The sequence below is a fragment of the Protopterus annectens genome, chromosome 7.part0 (assembly GCF_019279795.1).
Source record: "Protopterus annectens isolate FY-2018-M chromosome 7.part0, PAN1.0, whole genome shotgun sequence".
NCBI lineage: Eukaryota > Metazoa > Chordata > Ceratodontiformes > Protopteridae > Protopterus > Protopterus annectens.
This window is the reverse complement of record NC_056739.1, coordinates 750,221,908-750,241,664: the sequence shown is the minus strand read 5'-3', so window position 1 is coordinate 750,241,664 and position 19,757 is coordinate 750,221,908.

Here is a 19,757-nt window from a genome sequence, read left to right as displayed (position 1 = left end):
TAATCATCTCCGATTTTTGCTGATGAAAAGAAACCTCTAATAGTTTTACAAATAAAAGAAATACCTTTTTTTCAAATGCTATAAAACTAACATTTTTTATACTTTCCATTTTTAATCTGTTTGCTTAAAACATTCCCTTGTTTGTAGGGTAAACTAAGAATATTAGTATACACTCCTATCTGTATAAAAACAAGGGAAATTACTATATTTAATACCCATATAAATATGATCAATTTACTTTTACATCCCTCTTAGCAACCCAAGATCTCAACATTCTCTTGTTTAAAATTTGAACCCCTCATCTTCATTTCTAACTTTCTTTTAAAATTTAACCTTCTGGCATCTGGACTGTAACAAACTACTTACATTACCATCTTAAAACTTACTTAGATTTCTCACCAAGCTCTTCCTATCACCAACTGCACCCACTGCTAAACATATTGCTATGAGTTATGATCCAACTCTCTAAGAACTGGTCTTGTATTGACTTACTGTATGCTGCTCTGACAGGACTGTTTACTATATGTTGCTGTATCGAATTGTACTATGCTGCCCATATATAATGTATTGCTATGCTGTTCACATGTAATGTATTGCTTTATAGTATATGTACATTGTTTAACATATTACTTTACAGTATATGTTTAATGTGTTGCCATATAATTCCATTTATGTACTATGTATTAGTTGAATTATGTCTGGAGCTTTTCTCCCCGAGACTCCACTAAAAATGGGCTCACGATGGCCCAGTGGACTATCCTGGTAAACAAATGCAAATAAATAAATAAATAATAAATAAACACCCAGCTTTTAAATCACTACAGTGTCAACTCTGAATGCATTACTTTCAAGAAAAAGTACATTCTTATGTTAATGGCTCTATCATATACAGCTGTCATGTAAAATATTCTCCTATTTCATATTAAAAATACCTCTGTATACTATGCAGAACAACTTTACCATATAACATGCAGCTTATTTTAAAAATTATTATACATGTATTACTAAAAAAAACTTTCCTACAGTTACAACTTCAGTCCCTTCATCATCCAGCCAGTGAAAAAGTGGGAATTATACATTAGAGCCTCCCAGCAATTTAACAGTCAACAAAACATCCATTCTTTTTTAGCAACTGTCTGCAGAATCATAGTTCTCATGTCTAAACTTTATCAAAATGAAATGACACCTTACAATGCTGCCATTTATTTCCTAATTTTACATTATTGCTGGCCTTCTTCCTCATGCTCTTCACCACTCGGTATCAGTCTCTGGTTCAAGTCCAGGGTACTCCTGCTTTTTCTAGTCCACTGCTTGGCTTTTTTTCTGTTGATCAATTATTTTCTTTTGGAAAAATGGAAAATGTTTCACTGCCAAGTTCTCTCTAAGGGATTTGTTATTGTCAGAAGAATGAGAAGCAGAGACTCCTTTAGCTTGCTGGCTTATTTTTTGTTACGTAAAGATGTATTTCATTCTTAGCCTAGTCTGCCTCCAAAAATGTCTGATTCTCCAGTAATAATCTCCTAAAGACTGCTGGCTAGAGCAATGTCAATCTCACACCTTCTCTACATCCTCTGAGTACAAGGATAAACTCAGATCTGATGATGTAAATTTTCATTCTATCCTCAACTAATGGGTTTAGATCCAATCTTTTGGATCCACCTTGACCACTGCAAAAGCTCATGGCAATCGTGAACTCTCATTTCTTTTTTGCTTTGGATTCAATGTTGAAGTTTGATCCAAGATTTTTGATTTTTCTTTTCTTATGATCTAATGCAGCAGTTGGATCCAATATAGGCCTTTTTCTAGATTCATCCAATGCCCTTGAGGAAGAAGTGGAAGGGCTCAGAGAAGGAGATTTAGACTTTTTTGATTAGCAGGTGATGAAGCTCCAGATAAAGCCTCTTCAAAACAGGAAGGATGCAACCCTTTAAGAACCAATTTATTTTTCCTTTCTATAATCGCTCTGGGATTAAACACATGACAGATGGCACAGTCTTCTTGTAAGTGCCAGGGGCTTAAGCAATATACACATAATTTGTGAACATCTGAAAAAGGAATGTTTTGTCCACACGAGGCATTTTCTCAGCCATAACACCAATATTAAACTAGTAAGACTGGTACTACACCAGAACTTAGTCAAAAGTCAAGGAGCAATAACAATTTTTTGTTTTAAACACACACAGCTATAGAAGTAAAATAAAGAAAATACCAGCAATGGTACTATAAGGCTACACTGATTGTAGAAAGAGAATACTAAGACTAACTATAGTATTCAAGAGTATGGAACATACAAGAGAAGAGAAAAGGAGAAGAAGAAGGTTGATATAGACGAAATTGTAATAAAATGAAGGGATAGGCAAGGGAGAGTAAATAGACCCAAGATTTTAACAAATATAGTCCAGAAAATAGTAATCTTTGGCAAAGCAGAAATCACTTAGCATGAGAGTAGTGGTCATAATGTCTTTCACTCAAAGTTGCAAATGAGATCTGAGGTACTTGAGGTTGGTGCATTATGGGTAAGGGACAAGCTTGAGAGTTCAAGGTTGCTACAAGCTTTTGCAGTAGGGATCAGATGCAAACCCATTAGTTGAGGGAGAATGAAAATGGACAACACAGATGGAATGTTATTGTAAGTACATAACTTCTTTTTCTCTTCTGCCTGTTGTACAGTGAATAGTTAACTCAAAATCATGAACTATAAACTCCATAAAAAAACACAAAACAGAACCAGTCTTCTCAGCCAGTAAACATTTTTATTTAAGCACTTTCATCCAACAGATGTTTTAGACTTCTTCAGATAACCAGTCTGCCTTACCTATCTGACAATGTTTTCAGAGCTGAATGACTCTTGGAGCCAAAGCCCCCCTGTCAGGTCCAAGGTGTTGGAGTTGGCTCCAAAGATTTCAGAGCTGTCACTGCCCCATTGGAGCCTTGGCATTGTACAGTTTGGCTCTGACTTCCACCTCAGGTAAGTTGCCTTTGTATCAGAAAGAACCAATTGGCCAGAAGCCTGGCTTCTTAGCTTCATTGTTTTCCTTCTCCCTGGAGCAATCTGCCTTTGAGGTAGTGAAGAGAGTGTTTTCTGCTACAGCAGGACAGATGGATCCTATCCCCTTGGATATTCCATCTGGATCTCAGATGTCCCTGTGCCATGAGCCTCATCATTCTATACCACAGGAACAGCCAGCTCAAAGAGTCCATGCCACCCAGCAGGGTTTTATGATCTCTTCTGATACTTCACTGGAGCATCCCACAGAGGAAGTCCCTAGGAAAAGGAGGTGCAAGAGGAGGCACTTGGACTCCTCTCAGGAGTCGATCACTGAGGATACTGATTTTGATGAAGGAGAAGGGCCCCCAAGATCACCTCCTAAAGATGTCTCATTTGGATCTCATTTAGAGACATTCTTGAGATCCTTAAGCAGAGAGGTGATTGGTCCTCCTAGAACATTTCCCAGAGGAGTTAGTGTTCCTGGAAGCCTTTGGAGCTGGCCTGTCAACCTCTTGGGTTACTCCACTCCCTGATGAGGTCATTGACTTGATCTCTAGGTGCATGTGAAAAGAGCCTTACTCAGTTGAGTCAATCCCAAGAGACCAGATTGGATTCTGGCTTCACCCATAGGTAGAGAATTCTGGAGTAAGGGGGTGCCCGTATATGCTGTGGTCACGATGGTGGCCACCAAAAAGGAACTTGCTGAGCAGATTTTCTCTGTCCATTCGCCTAACAGGGAGTCTAGGAAGTTGGAGAGATTTGGGGAATGTGTGTATGCTTCAGTGACCTTTACCCTTTGGTCACTGAACTACTTGATACACTTTATGAGACTACAAAGGGGCTTGATCAACGAACTTTCAAAATCCCTTTCAGGGACAATTACTGCTGAGGCTCAATCTTCTGTGGCCTCTCAGTTAGTGACCCTTCATTCTATTTCAGATTTGTCCATGATGCTTATCTCACATGCTGCTGAAGGTACCTCAAGGGTGGCAAGTTCAGCCATTACTATTAAGAGAAACCAAAAATAGCAGTGTGTATGCATGCAGCCAAGTAAAACTTGTAAACCACAAAATCAGGCTCACTTAGTGTGCAGAACCAAAAACAAATTCCAACAATCTAATAGGTGCAATAGATAAATTTAATAAAAATGAACAATGCAATGTGAGCCTGATTTTGTGTCATGATGGCAGTTTGTTGTTTGGCCCAAAAGTGAAGAACACACTTTCCTGGTGTGAAAAAGATGGAAAGACCTTTCTTCGGTGGGTGCACATTTTTGACCCCTCAAAGATCCTTTTCTAGGAATCAATGAGGTGGTCAGAAAATGTGGTCCAGGAGGTCACAGGGTCCTTTCCAAGATCCACATGGAAATAGTTCCCCCAGGGGCATAGGGGGAACTTAAATGGATGACAATGCCCACACGACAGAGGAGGCCTGCAGAACCAGGGGTACAGAGATTCTAGTAGTAATGCTGCACTGTATATCAGTCACAGCTACTCCATAAATCATGAAAAATCTCCCACAAAGTGTGAAAGTGTGAGGTACAGTAACAAAGTTACAGAAATAATGTCACAATCTAAGCTGCATGACAATCGTAAATATATATATATATATATATATATATATATATGTGTGTGTGTGTGTGTGTGTGTGTATATATATATATATATATATATATATATATATATATATATATATATATATGGATCTAGGACTTTTAATTGAAAGATCAACTGTCCAAATCCATAATTACTGAACACACTTTAATGAAAGCGCTTTTGTTAAAGTGTGTTAAACAAAAAAAAACAAAAAAACATTAAATTAATGTTTTTGCAGGGGGGTAAGCCCCCCTGCACCCCCTACTTTAATATTCCCACTCTAAGATTGAACTACAGTGGGGAAAAGGGAATTTTCCCTTATCTGCACCATAGTACGACCTCTGCAACAGGCATATTTACACGAAAGTGCTTCTTAGGCGAAAAGCACTTTCGCGTAAGTATGCCCGGCCAATTGTGAGTCAGTGATGTTGTCATTCGGGGATAAGTATGGGATCCATATAAATATATATATATATATATATATATATATATATATATATATATATACACACACACACACACACACACACACAACAAAATCTCTCCAGTAAGCTTGCAGACAACTACAGCATATCTATGTAAGTACATTATTATTCGAATGGAAGCCATAAAACTCTAAAAAAAATTAATAAAGGTGAAAGGCAATCACGGTCACATCACCACAGCTAACAGTAGCTAACAATGGGTGTGAGACGTGTGGCTATCACAGGCAACACACGTACCCAAGGAAATAGTGAGATAGAAAAGCAGATGTGGCATATGGGGGAAGAAAAGGGACACACAAGAGGTATGTTGGAATAGGAAAATCTAAGGGATAGTCAGAGGGGTATGGGAACATTTTTTTTTTTTGGTATGAATAGCCCCCATTTTTTAAGAATAGGACAGATAAAGACAGGGAAAGAGAAGAAGAAGGCATTCACAACAGGTACACCCTTATAACAAATATCACAACACATGACAGACAATAGTTAGAAGTAAACAGTAAGGACAGGTAAGTTACACAGATGGCACACTGTACAACACAGGCAGTGGAAAGTTGACAATCAGGGTGGGAATGCAGAAATACATATGTATATGTGCAATATCACATGATGACATGTTACAAACTGTGAGGCAGTCATACCTGAATGTGTATGACCAATTGTAGTTGTGTATTGTAGGTTAATAAATAGGGTTCATAGTTCACATTGGATAAGTAAACCAGTATCCAAGTAGTCTGTCAGCACTACACATGTAAGCCAAGTAAAATCACAGATGAGTAAATGCAGATCTTGGAATGCCAGATAATGTCTGCAGGACAGAACAGAACCTCTGACTATGTATGAAAGGCAAACATCCAAGCACAGTGCCAAACAACAGTACTGCAGCAAAGCAGCAAAATGACTACTAAAAACACAAGTAGGTGTATACAACCCAAACAAGTGTGTAATGAATGCATATGTCACACACATATGCCATGGCAAAGGCAACGCACAGGTGTAGGTGTATGTGTATGACCTTCAGTGGCCTAAGAGGAAATTATATGAAAGCATATTTATGTATATTAAATCAATGTCAATACACACACACACACACACACACACACACACACACACACACACACACACACACACACATACAAAACAGACCTCTCAACCATACCAACTTCATCAGTATTTACCAGTTTTGAGTCCAAAATAATGGTATGTCACGAATTCCCGAGTGGCCCCTTTAATTCCCAATTTTTTTGCGTATGTTTTTATTTGTGTGTTACCCCTTTAAATTTATAGCTGACATCACCATGCATCACCAGCCTACAGGGGCATGCGTGATGACATCAGCTTTGTTGGACCCAGTCAGACTGGAGGGAATATAGCTGCAATGGCAGCTGTCCAAATTTAAGCTTCAGTCCTCCCAGCACACAACCACATGCCACAGCCCAGGTCAGGTAAGAAAAAAAAAGAAAACAGGCCCAGGCCGCTCTGTTCTAATCCAAATGTGCTAAGCTTTCTAGCTCATAATGTGCTGTCTAGTTTATGCTTGGTGTGTGTGGTTCGTTATTATCAGCTGTTTTATTTAAGCTTTAAGCAGATGGCCACTCCAAGGTATCATTCCTAATAATTGGCAGCAGCAGCTGTTTTATTTAAGCAGAGCAGTTTGTTTTATTTAAGACTGCAGACTTCCCCATTGTGAAGCAGAGTGGTTGTTTTTGGCAGCAGCTCACAGTTCTATGTTTTATTTTAAACAGAGTAGTTCCACTCCTGTGTATTAAGCAGGTGTGTGTGTGTGTATGTGTTTTATTTATGACTGCAGAGCTGTGTGCTTTATTTAAGACTGCAGAGAGGTATCGTTCATGATTCAAGGAGGTCTAAAGTTGTACAGAATGTCTGGAATGTACCTTTGGTCTGTAACTCCTAAAATTAGTGGTTTTCTGGCAAATCAGTGAGAACTAAATTTACTAAATAATGATATCCATTTAAGTTTCAGTCTTCCTATCTTTCAGGAAAGATATGGTAATACAAAACATTTTATTCTAGCAACGTTTCTAAGATTATACAACCAGTGTTTAAAATGTGTCCCTGGTTTGGGCCTTTGTTCCCCCCCTAATAAATTTTGGCTTTTTCCAGATTTCTTGTGCTGCATAGTTCTTTAGGGGAGAAAAGTTTAGTGCTGCTTGTGCTGCTAACAACACAAGCAGACTTGGCATAACAGGTAAACTATTTGCTTTTAATGCAGACGTCTGTGGGTTCTACTCCATAGTATGTAGATGGATTGCTGATACTTTATTATTTTTGTACTTTTAAATGGGGTGGATGCTATAGAATGTCCTCTTTGGTGGAGATACCTAGTACTATGAACCTGTTATCAGTTTGCCATCCATTTCCTATTGTAATATTTCTAGCTTATCATTTTGTTTATGTAACATAGGCAATTTATTCCTCAAGGGCTACAGGCACTTTATTTGTAGATGAAACAATGACATTGTTTGCTAGCAACACCCACTTCATTAGTTGCAGATCTCATTAATGTGGAATTATTTAGATCTCTGGGGCCAAATTTTGGTTGTCTGTTCTTTAGTATGCATTTGAAAATTGGTATCCCACAATTCCACCTGAGTGGGTGGGGTTAATTCTGTATGCATATGTTATGTTGATCAGCATACAGATTTGTACCTATTTTTCATGGGCCTTTGTCCAGATTTTTGATGTTTCCAGGTTGAGAGGTATAACACACACACACACACACACACACACACACACACACACACACACACCAATGATGTGTAATAATAAAATATGGTCACAAATCTAACATTACTGCTATATAAAAAAAAGTATTAGGTTGTGCACATAAATTTCAACAACATACACTGTTTTATATCTAACACACAAGTATAACAAGAACAAGGATGTATTGCAAGCAGTAGCCAGCAGTTTGTGTGTATATGTCCAGCATCTGTATAATGGCCAGAGAATTGGCATACATTAACCTTCTAACCTAACAAATACATGAAAATGGACAAGAATTCCAACAAAGGTGAACATATGAGCAAGGCATATTTCATTCCTACAAAGGTGGAAGGGAGGAGGACAACATGGACCCACATCAAGGAAGATATGGCATCCAATTTCTGTAGGCAAATGACAATATGTAAGGTGACACATTGCAAATGCATGTGTACACCACTTAGGTGAAGTCAATCCAAACTACATTGATGCAAATGACCACTGTGTGCCACATGCACAGACTGCATTGCCGTTGTCAACAAAAATGGGCATGTATAAATCACAAAATCACACACACACACTGTATTGTGCATTCATATAACAGCAAGAGGCATAGGTAGGCAAGCTAAGAATTTATTTATTTATCTTTATTTATTTTACATTTGTTGACCGGGATAGTCCAACTGGAGCCATGTCCATTTTCAGTGGAGGCCCGGGGAGATAAGCTTCAATTTATCAGATACAATAATTCAAGTAAAACAAGAGTACATAAGTAGTATTACCAACAAATACATAGACATGAGATACCCCTGGTTCTAGTCAGGAGAAAAATTAACAATAAATAGTTAGTTGGGTTATTCACATTCATGTTGAAAGTTACCCGGGCTTGTTGCAGTGGCAAAGCCAGTTAAATGCCATATGTTTTTGAGTTTAGTTTTAAATTGTCCTAGGGAAGAGAGCAAAGTAATATCACCTGGAAGTAAGTTCCAAGCTCTACCTGCAGCATTAGCAAAAAGGGCATCTCCAGCAGTGTTGTTGATTTTGATTGGCTGAATTAGAAGTTTGTTCGAGGATCGAAGCAGTCTTGGATTGTTGTGGGGGGGTGATAATATTTTGAAGGGCTGATGTGTTATCTGGGTTATAGAGGATTTTGTTAGCCATGATCAGCAGGTTATATTGTATGAGACTGGGAAGTTCTAGCCACTCAAGCTGTTTTAGATTGATGCAGTGGTGTGTTTTAAAAGGCATTCCAGTGGCAAACCTGGCAATATGATTGTAACAGGTTGACAGTCTATTTAGTACAGATTTGTTTAGATTGGAGAGAAGGGGGGAGGCGTATAAAAGTGTTGAAAGTAGATGAGAGAGAGCTATAGCCATCTTAGCTGGAGGGGTTAGGAAGGCTTTTATTCTGTACAGTGATCCAAGTTTTTTATTGATGTTCTTGATTGTTTGATTTACATGTAGGTCAAACTTTAGGTTATTGTCAATAATGACACCTAGTAATTTTGTAGAGGGGTCAGGGGAAATTATTGTCCCATCTTTTGCATTTATGGTAAAGGTGAAGGTGGCAGACATATGAGTTAGAGAAAATAACAGCTTTTTAGTTTTTTGGGGATTTAGTAACAATCTACGTTCAGAGAGCCAATTTTCTATGGTATTAAAGGTGGACTGGGTAGCGACCCTCAGGTCTGTGGGAGAAGTAGCTGAGCAAATCAGGTTGGAGTCATCAGCGTATTGGATACAGCTAACGTTTGGTATGACTGTATACAAGTCATTAATAAAGATGGAAAACAGTAGGGGCCCTAATATGGAGCCTTGTGGTACTCCAAGAGTGTTTGGTAATAGATTAGAGAGCTTGTTCTGCCATAGGACAGCCTGTTGTCTTCAATTTAGGTAGGATGTAAACCAAAGAAGGGCATTAGTATCAAGGTGGAAAGTTTGCAAGATGTGGACCAGAAGTTGGTGATCAACCATGTCAAATGCCTTGGAAAGATCCAAGAATAGGGCAGAGGATATTTGATTATTGTTACGGTTATTGTTTATGGTATTGGTAAAAGCCATTAATGCTGAGGTTGTGCTATGGTGTGGACGAAAACCATGCTGGGTATCCGCCATGAGGTGATTTTGGATTAGGTGGTGCATAAATTGTTTTTGTATACATTTTTCCATAATCTTTGCAAGTGGAGAAAGTATAGCTATAGGTCTGTAATTGTAGAATTCCGTGGAGGAACCTCCTTTATGTAGTGGGATTACGTAGGATGTTTTCCAGATGGTGGGAATGTTAGCTTCTGCTATGGTACGATTGATTAGTATTGATATTGGATAGGCAATGGCATCAGCTGACTTTTGAAGGTACTCAGCGGGGAGCTGGTCAGCGGAGAGTGTGGTAGGTTTTAATTTTTTGATAATGTTACGGATAAGAGATCTGGACACTGGTTGGAAGGAGAATGAGAGTTGTTTTTCAGAGGTAGAAGTATCAGGGGCAGGGGAGCTAGAAGGTAATTGTCTAGCTAGAGCTTGAATTGTTTCGGTAAAGAAATAGTTAAAACTGTCAGAGACCTCCTCTGGGGATTTATCAATGGTGGCAGCAGGGATAGCTGTAGATGTTTTACCAGGGCGGAGTAGATTGTTCAGCCCTGCCCAGAACTTCTGAGGATTGTCCTTGTTGGTTGTCTGTAAATTGCAGTAGTATTGTTTTTTGTCCTGTAGAATAAATGTTTTTGTTTCATTCCTAGCATACCTATATTTTACAAGATCATGGGGGGTCTTTTGTGGAACGCCATTGAGCCCATAGTTTGTTTCTGCTGGTAATTTTTTGTCTTGTCTCTTTAGATAGCCATGATGCAGTTCTTGCTTTTTGTATGTTTTGAGCGGGCAGGTGCATGTAGATCAAGAATTCCAAGAAATTTGTTGTTAAAATAGGCAACTGCCTCCTCTAAGGGTAAATGTTTTAGCATGGACCAATTGCAAGAGCTAAGTTCCAGTTGGAATTTGTCAGGGTCAGAGTTTCTTTTGCTCCTGACTTTTCTGAGTAGGGGTTGTTGTGGGGTAATGGCTTTATCCTTAACTATGTAAGTGAGAAGATGGTCACTTAGGTCATTGGGGAGGGTACCAGCAGTGTACAGTTGGGGATTACTATTTATGAGTACCCAGTCTAGTATACTATCTTTTTGGTTGGGTTTACCTAGTCTGGTAGGGGTGGTAATGGTTTGTGTAAATGCATGCAAGTTGATGTGGGTAGAAGAGGATTCTTTGGAACAAGAATCCCAGTCGATGTTAAAGTCTCCTAGTATTAGTGTTTCTTGGGGGTAGTGACAAGATAGCCAATGAAGTGTGTCTTCAAGTGTGGCTACATTATTACCTGGGGAAATATACATACAGATGATGATGATGCTTTTACTTTTGTTAAGTTGCAATCTAGTGGCAATAATCTCTGAGTTATTGATCTGAGGTGGTTGAATAACATCTATGGTCACATTCAACTCAGATTTATAGAGTACAGCCACCCCTCCACCTTTCCTTGAAGCACGATCAGGCCTGTGTATATTATATCCGGGTGGTAGCACTTCATTGTCAGTAATGTTAGGTTTTAACCAGGTCTCAGATAGACAGAGAACATCAGGGGAGTAGACAGCCAGGTGGACGTGCAATTTGTGTACTTTATTATTAATGTTCCTAATATTAAGATGACAGACAAGGAGAGAGTTAGTTGGTCTATTGGTTATAGTTTTGTGCCTTGGGTTACTGGTCGAGAGGGAAATTGTATCTGTGGTGGATGGGCCTGGATTGGGGTGAATGTCACCACTGAGTATAAGACTAGGCCTATACTCAGTGATAAGCCTCAGAAGTTTGTATAAAAGTTTGTAATAGTGTCTGGATCTTGAGATAATGTTTCGGGGGATGGCATGCTTTAAGATTGAAACTGATGTTGAGTTGTACCCAATGTTAATGGTATGGCCAAAAGTGGGATATTCTAAAGCTGGGGTGATGGTATGTCCAGCAGGGAGCTGATACCCATTAAGCTGTTGGTTTTCATACAAAGTGAGTATATAAGTGGCTAGCAGAAGGGGTAGTAAAGAGTAGTATAACATAATGTGGGAGGAGTCAAGTGGTTGGAATCAGTTTGATGACACAACAGATATAAAGTCAGATGATCAGAATGGAGGTAGTAGAGTGGAAGGAGGAATAATTGTGTTATTTGAAAGCTGATAGGGTGGTAATGCAGGGTGGAAGGAGTATAATGGTGAGGTTGGTATCACATACACATACACTGTCATGCCAATGTAAAACAACATTTGGAATAACAAAACATTATTTATATGTCACTGACCCAAGTCATAACTGAGCAGAAAACAGTCCTGTGAGTAACATTACAGCACATTAACAGGAAGTCAGTGACTACTCACATTTCAAAGATAAAATGGTATTTATCTATGGATTGGAATATGTGTAAAGACATTTACATAAATCCTTGACTATGTAGACCATTTGCCAAAATGTGTGAATTTATGTGAATAAGGAATGGATGTGAAATTGTAACATAGACCAAAGACAGCATACTGTACTGTTACTGAATAAATTATCATTACCAGGGTGTATACATGAATGTTACATTGGCATTCTATGCATTAAGAAAAAGTTGGACTGTCTATATGTACGAGATACATTTATATGACACAACATGGTATCAGCCCATACACAATGCCATTATGCCAGTGGGAGAGCATGATAACTGTTATCCAAAAGACAGGGGCAAGGACATGTCCATCTTTTGCACATACATGATATGGCAATACACAAATAATACCCATACCACTGTGGGATTGGTGAAATATGAGTAACATGTTTGTGAGTTTGTGTTAGTAACACACATTTACAGTGGAATTGTTGCAGCAGTAGCTGCATGTTAACTACTAAAATTAATGAACAACTGAAAGTTGAAAAAAGTCTAATGCGGTATTGTGTGTCATGCACATGCTGAAAGATAATGCTGAATGTCACAGAATATCTGCATTGTATATTGCAACAAAATAGTATGCATGTACTTCTGTGCATATACAGTTCAATCACCAATATGGCAAACACCATGGTGGCAGCATTCCACAAGTAGATCACACAGATAATACGATACTGAGGGAATGTCCAGATGGGAATGAACATCATGAATGATCTCTCTGGCTATCTCCTTGAATGAGTCATGCATAGCCCAGACCATGTCCTGGAAGAAATTCCCCATCATGTCCCTCATCTGTGTAAAAAACACACTGGTCACTACTTGCCCGATCTGCTCCCAATAATCATCTTGTTGGAGTTCCTGGTATTGTCTACTCCAGAGTGCAGCAGGAATGATGGCACATCCAGGTCCAGCTTCCTCATTGTCATCCTCATCTCTGTCATGGTCGTCATCATCAGAGGTCTCTGGCTGTGGTCTGGCATGCACTCATCACCGACATTTAATGGGTGAGCATCCATGGGTCCAGTGCTCTGTCAAGGTGAATCATAACACAGGACAGAGATTACATACTTGATACTACATTTTACTAACATACCCACTGTGACACAATGAACAAGCAGAAAACAGTCATTATGAAACCTTAGAATAAACTTTGGCTATAGTCAAGGTACCATCTAATGAGATGTATGTCAGTAGTCTAAACCAAAACAATGAAAAACAAATGTTTATCAGGCCACACATTCTTGTGAAAATCACAGCTGATATTAAACTGAAACTGATGTGCATGTCTGTCTGCATATGGGAATATAGGTATACTAGCTTACATTGCAGGTGTCATTAAATCACAGTCTCAGATGAAATGGCCAAAAAATATTATGTATAACAGTTATTATTAACAGAATTGCTGCTAGCTGATGGCTCCTCATGCACACAACACCTTCCTTATGTCCCATTATCTATATTTATGGACGTTTTCAATACCAGAACATGTCAGAGACATTGTATCCATCACACAATGTGAGCAGCTTGCTGAAGGCCAAGCCATGGCATGCATAACAGAGCTTGCCAGTGGAAATTGTGAGATGATCTGAACAGTTGTTTATCGGTCAACATTAGACATGACAAGTATATACCAAACCAGCACACTTACATATCCTGATATTTGAAGTGAAGCAAGCCATGACACTGCCTAATTCAACATTCATGAGTCTACTTTGCAAAACAGTAGTGGGAAAATTACAATATAATAGTAGTATTGGGACCTGTACTGTTTAGTAGTGATTTATGTCTCAGTAAATTGTCCAGCTGACTGACAGAATATCAGTATCTCCATGTTTCTTCCTTTGCATGTGTGCCCTCAATATTTATGTTGGTTTGTGAATGTCAAATGTATTCCATGAGTCTATGCATGTACTGAGTCATATGAACAGCCACCAATTAATATAATTATTTAGTTATTTATTTTTATTTTGACATTTGTTAACCAAGCATGTCCAACTGAACAAAAGCCCGTTTTAAGCAGAGACCTGTGGGGAAGCCCCAAATAAATAATAATTACAAATAAAGTTACAGTAACAGTTACAACAAAGCTTATTAATTACAAATAAAGTTACAATAACAGTTACAACAAAGATTAACAACAATTACATAAGATTTTAAACAGATAAAATACAAAACAAAAGTCAATTAGAGCAAATCAATTTGATATAAGCTATATTACGAAACAGAGGAAGAAAAGGAAAAAGATAAAAGAATGGGGTTAAAGAATAGAAATGAAAGGTAGAAAAGCAGGGATTAAAGAAGAGTGAATAAGTAGCCAGGGGAAAAGAGAAGAATTAAGATGAGTAAAATAGAAAGCGAGAGAAGCTGACAGAAAGTTAGTAGGCATAAGATGTTAAGCTGTTATAATGAAAATAGAGTGAAATGACAATCCTTTGGTAAATATAAAAGCCATATTCCAAACAGATAAGCCAGGCAACATGGTCATTGCTAACCCCAAATCAGTTTGAGGAATACAACACAACACACTAGTAATAATAGTAAAAGTAAAGAAAGAAAAAGCCCTGTTCCTGTTCCATCAGGAGTAGCCATGGGGACCCTCACAGCTAATAGCTATGCCAATTTATTAATGGCTCAGTGAGAACAAAGTTACATGATGAGCAACGTTTTTAGTAGGAACATATTGTTCTTTCGATGGTTTGTAGATGATTTGTTTCTTTTATGGGGTGGCACTGAAGAAAGGTTATATGAATTTGTTGAATGCTTAAATAATAGCACAGAATTCTTAAATTTTACTGTGAACAGTTCAAGGGTCAGTGTTGACTTCTTGGATGTTAAAGTAGTAATGGAAATGAAATGACAACAGGGAAGATATATACTAGATTACATAGAAAGGGTTGCTATCATAATAGCTATGTCCACCACACAAGCATGCATCCACCCCACATTTTTAAAAATTTTGTTAAAAACCAGGCCGTTTGATGACTCTAGATGAGTTTGTAGCCAGAGGCTACCATGAGAAAGAGATAGATGAGGCTTGTTTGATAGCCAAGACTAAGAGAGATAATATAGGGAAACCCTACTTCTCCAATCCGATTAGAGGTGGTCTGACCTCCAAGAAAAGGGTGGATGATATACAAACCCTAAATTACAGCATGACATACTCAGCAGATACGAACTTGGTTAAGGATATACTATACAGGAATTGGCATATTTTAGGGACTGATGACCAAGTCAGGAAAATAGTGGGTGATAAGCCTACGTTTATATATAAGAATAAGAGGTCACTCAGACAAATGCTTTACTACAAAGAAAGGATGGACCATATCCCTTTGGTCAGTTATGGAACAATGAGGTGCAAGAGTTGTCCATTTTGTCAATACATTGAGACAAACAAATTGTTTGTCCATCCTACAGCATGGAGATTATATAAGTTTAGGGTGGCCAGGAATTGCCAAAGTAAGGATGTGATATATTTGGCCTAGTGTGTGTGCTGCGAGGCATTTTATGCTGAAAAGACCAACAGATGCTTGAGAGAGCGGATTCGTGACCATCTTTATTGCTTCACGAGCACAGTGCAATAGCTAAACACGACTCAAAATGGGGAGAATCATTATTTTAGTTTTTCCATTATAGATATCTTAACAGACAGCATGAGAGGTGGGGATTTATGTAATAAAACAGAACAGAAAGAGCTCAGATGGATTTTGATGTTAGCCGCACATAAACCACCGGGGCTAAATGATTATATATCACTGAAACCAGTCTTAAAAAGTAGGAAACTTAGGAAGAAAGTAACATGAAGCAGTTTTGTTAGACTCCCTCTTTGTTATATATATATTTATATTTTTAGAAATATACATTGTAATATATAATGCATTTTATTGTGGTTACATATGTTTTTTAGATGGGGTGGGAGAACATTATTGAATTGTAACTAAGCTACCTCTAAACTGCTTTTGAAATTATGTTTTAAATTGTATCTCTTTACGCTTGGAAAGCATTTGCACTTTCCTTGATTTGATTGGATGATTTTATATGACATGTATTTTAAAATAGGTGTGAGTCTTTAAGAATTCATTTTGGTCTGAGGAAGCAACCAGGACAGGTTGTGAAAGCTCTTAACCTTGTAATAAAGTTTCCATGGAATCTCATTTGGACTTTATTTGAATTTCTACTTGGATTTGAGCTACTTTGTGGTGGTTCAGTGTTTGGAACATATTTTTATTTTTGACACTAGTAGTAATGTTCAGTCCTAAACACAGTGACAGCCTATGACACAAGAAAATCTAATATATGTTTTACAAACACATGTATGCATGCTCTACACACATTTATTAGCAATCATTAACCTGCAAAATGCAAACAGTGTGATGTTGCTTGCTAATTATGCAACAAACATTTAGAAATGTAGGAAAGGAATGCCTATATACACAAATATCCCCAAACACAGGATACGTGTATTTTTTAACCAAGCCATCAAAGGTGTTTCTGACTCACAACAAGAGGTTACCCGGTTTGATTCATGGTTGGGGTGCATTCTGTGTGTAGTCTTCATGTCATCACTACATTTGTGTGGGTTTCTTTTGAGTGCTGTAGTTTCTTCCCACATTCCAAAGACATAGAATAGGTTAATTGGGCACTTTAAACTGACCATAGGTGTGAGTGTGTGTATGAGTGTGTGGTGTGGGAGAACAAATGTTACATGGCTAGCCACATGGCAGTGTAAACCCTGGCTCCAGATGATTGTCACTATTGAAGAAACACCCTCCACTCATGTACAAAAATGGAAATAAGGGGTTGTGGATGGGTGGATCAAAGGGTTTGTAGACAGATGCCAATACCCATGTTGAACTGAAGAACAAGCCAGACAGTCCACCAACAACAGTGTGAACACTGATGCAGCAGACACCCATTCTGTATGTGAATAAGCAGGCTATGTACAACAAATCAGTCATAGAGAACCACATCCATACCAACAAGTGTTCCAATACATGCATTACAAACAGCAGGCAAAGCATTATTAACTTGTATGTGAAACATCCATATCAAAAGCACTGTGACAGTTACACATAAATTACTGTCAGTTAGGTTATGGCCTACACATCAAATCCTATCTTCAGCAACCACAGCTTTCTGTAAGTGATATGTAAACATAGTTTTAGGTAAATCATACTTGTAAGCACTGGTATAGTGTGAGTATTGCACTTACCTTGATGATGCATGATAGATATTCCTACATTTTTAGTATATATGGCAATGGCAAAAATATGAGCCTGTAACAATGATCATATCTATTTTATTTATGAAAACAGACAAAGTAATCCACTCAATGCACAGGGCATGATTGCAAGTCCATTCCTCATCACCTGCAAAAAGACAATAGCATGCATGAATGATGTAGCTCTTAAATAACAGTGATGTACATTGCTCAAATCAGGTTCTCAAAATGTTACAGAATCACCATACCCATTTTGGAATGCTACATACAGTCCTTTACATCTTGGGAAAGAATTTAACGCAAACTGGAAGACATGAGATTCAACTATGTACCTCTGAGCTATGTCCACATTCTTACCCTATCACCTACTTGCCTAGCTAATCCATCTTACCTGACATTGTATGGTGGGAATGCAGTGAAAAGAAATGGAGGTAAATGGAGAAATGGGGTACAAAAAGTACAATGTGCTGTGCATTTATGAAAATAAGTTGCAGTGCATGTCAGCACAGGGGTCACAACAAAAAAAAACACAACTGTAAACGTTATTCTTCAGAGAGTGGAACACTGTCATGTAGTTCATAGCTGCTGTTAACAGACCACTGCAAAGTGCCAAACATCATGGACACATTTGGGTATTCTATAAGGTAGGACATAAAACATGTGCACATATTTATTGGCAAAGTAAAAATTCTAACTCAAATTTATCCATGATATCAGGGAATCTCTCTGTTCTGTCATCCAAATGTATGTCTGACCATCTCACTCTCTCCAACTATAAGGTTCAAAAGGTTGTTGAAGTCAAATTGATAAAGAATGACACAGTTATACATGAAAGCCAGTTTGCAAATGTTAGCATATTCCAAGCTTTACACATAACACTGTAGTAAAAGAGTTGCTGTTAGCAGAACATTATGGATTACGGAGATATTCTTAGAAATCTGATAAGTAATCAAGGTATTCATAAGTGTGCTGAAAATAACCATTAATATCAAAAAGCAGGTATGCACAGCAGAATTTTTGAGAATGTGTGAAAGACACAACAGTCAGAATATGATGAGAGCTTCCCCTTTGTGGGTTTGAACCCACACATAGCCAAGATATATGCATGCTGGCCTGCTGCTTTCCAGGCTGAGCTAACAGTCAGCATATTTGCCTTCTGAACAAACTAGTACTTCATGTGTGTATCTGTATTCCTGTAGATAACAGTTGAGTATGGAAACAACTGACACATAAATGGTATATGCCCTTATGATCCACAAAATGACCAGATATCATTAATTTTTGCAACACAGAAGATGTGTGGAGACAATCAGACATGCATGGTCTTTTGTTAAACAGGATTTTAGTAAGAATGTTTACTTTGTTAAGAAGAATGGATTAACAAAGTTATTTATGAGTTGGTATTCACAAATACACAGACTAGATGATACTGTCGAAGTTTTACAGATAACTAAGAAATGTGTAGTCATCATTGACCATACTGGATGTGTCAAATGATGTTGTTATATGTTGGAAAGCAGATATACATTTACAGTGTTCAATATTATATACATTATAAACTTTAAATAAACTCCATGGAAATAGAACCCATACTTAACATACTAAACAGGCACCTTGCCTTCTTAGTTATATAGATGAACTAATTGTCAGAACAGCTACTTAATGGCTTTAAAAGGCATATGTCTGATATATCTGGACACAGCTATATCTGCGAATTCCTTAGGAATGTTCAGGTATAGGTAGGATTTTGACACTTACTGTAGGCATCCATCAGCTGTCACCACACCACGGTGACCTTCTGACAGAGCTCCTCTGCATCCCTCTGATGCAGGTCTTTATAGTGGGGGTGAACCTGCACTCCAGACTGGTAGATTACATTATGTCATCGATGCTCCCTTGCAATCCATTTCCAAATGTTGATCATCATGAAGTTCCTTGGTCTGAATCTCATGCAATACTCCACTCCAACACAGACAGTCAGCATCTGAGTGATCTCCTTGTTGGTCCAGTTGGGTGCCTGTACACATCAATGCCTCCTGGAAGTAGCCATCTCAATAATGCTGATCATGTTGATACTACACAATTCAGAAAACTGCTCACTGAGGTCCCACTCAGTTTGCAGCTAGCAATGGTCTAATCTGTAAATGTATCAAAATCAATATTTAAAAATGACATTTATGTCATGTTATCAGATCATCGGAAGATAACAGGCATGTGCTCCAGATGATCCTTTTTAATGATACCTGTTGGGTACTTGCACAGAGCACCTTCTCATTATGCCAAGCTATTGATT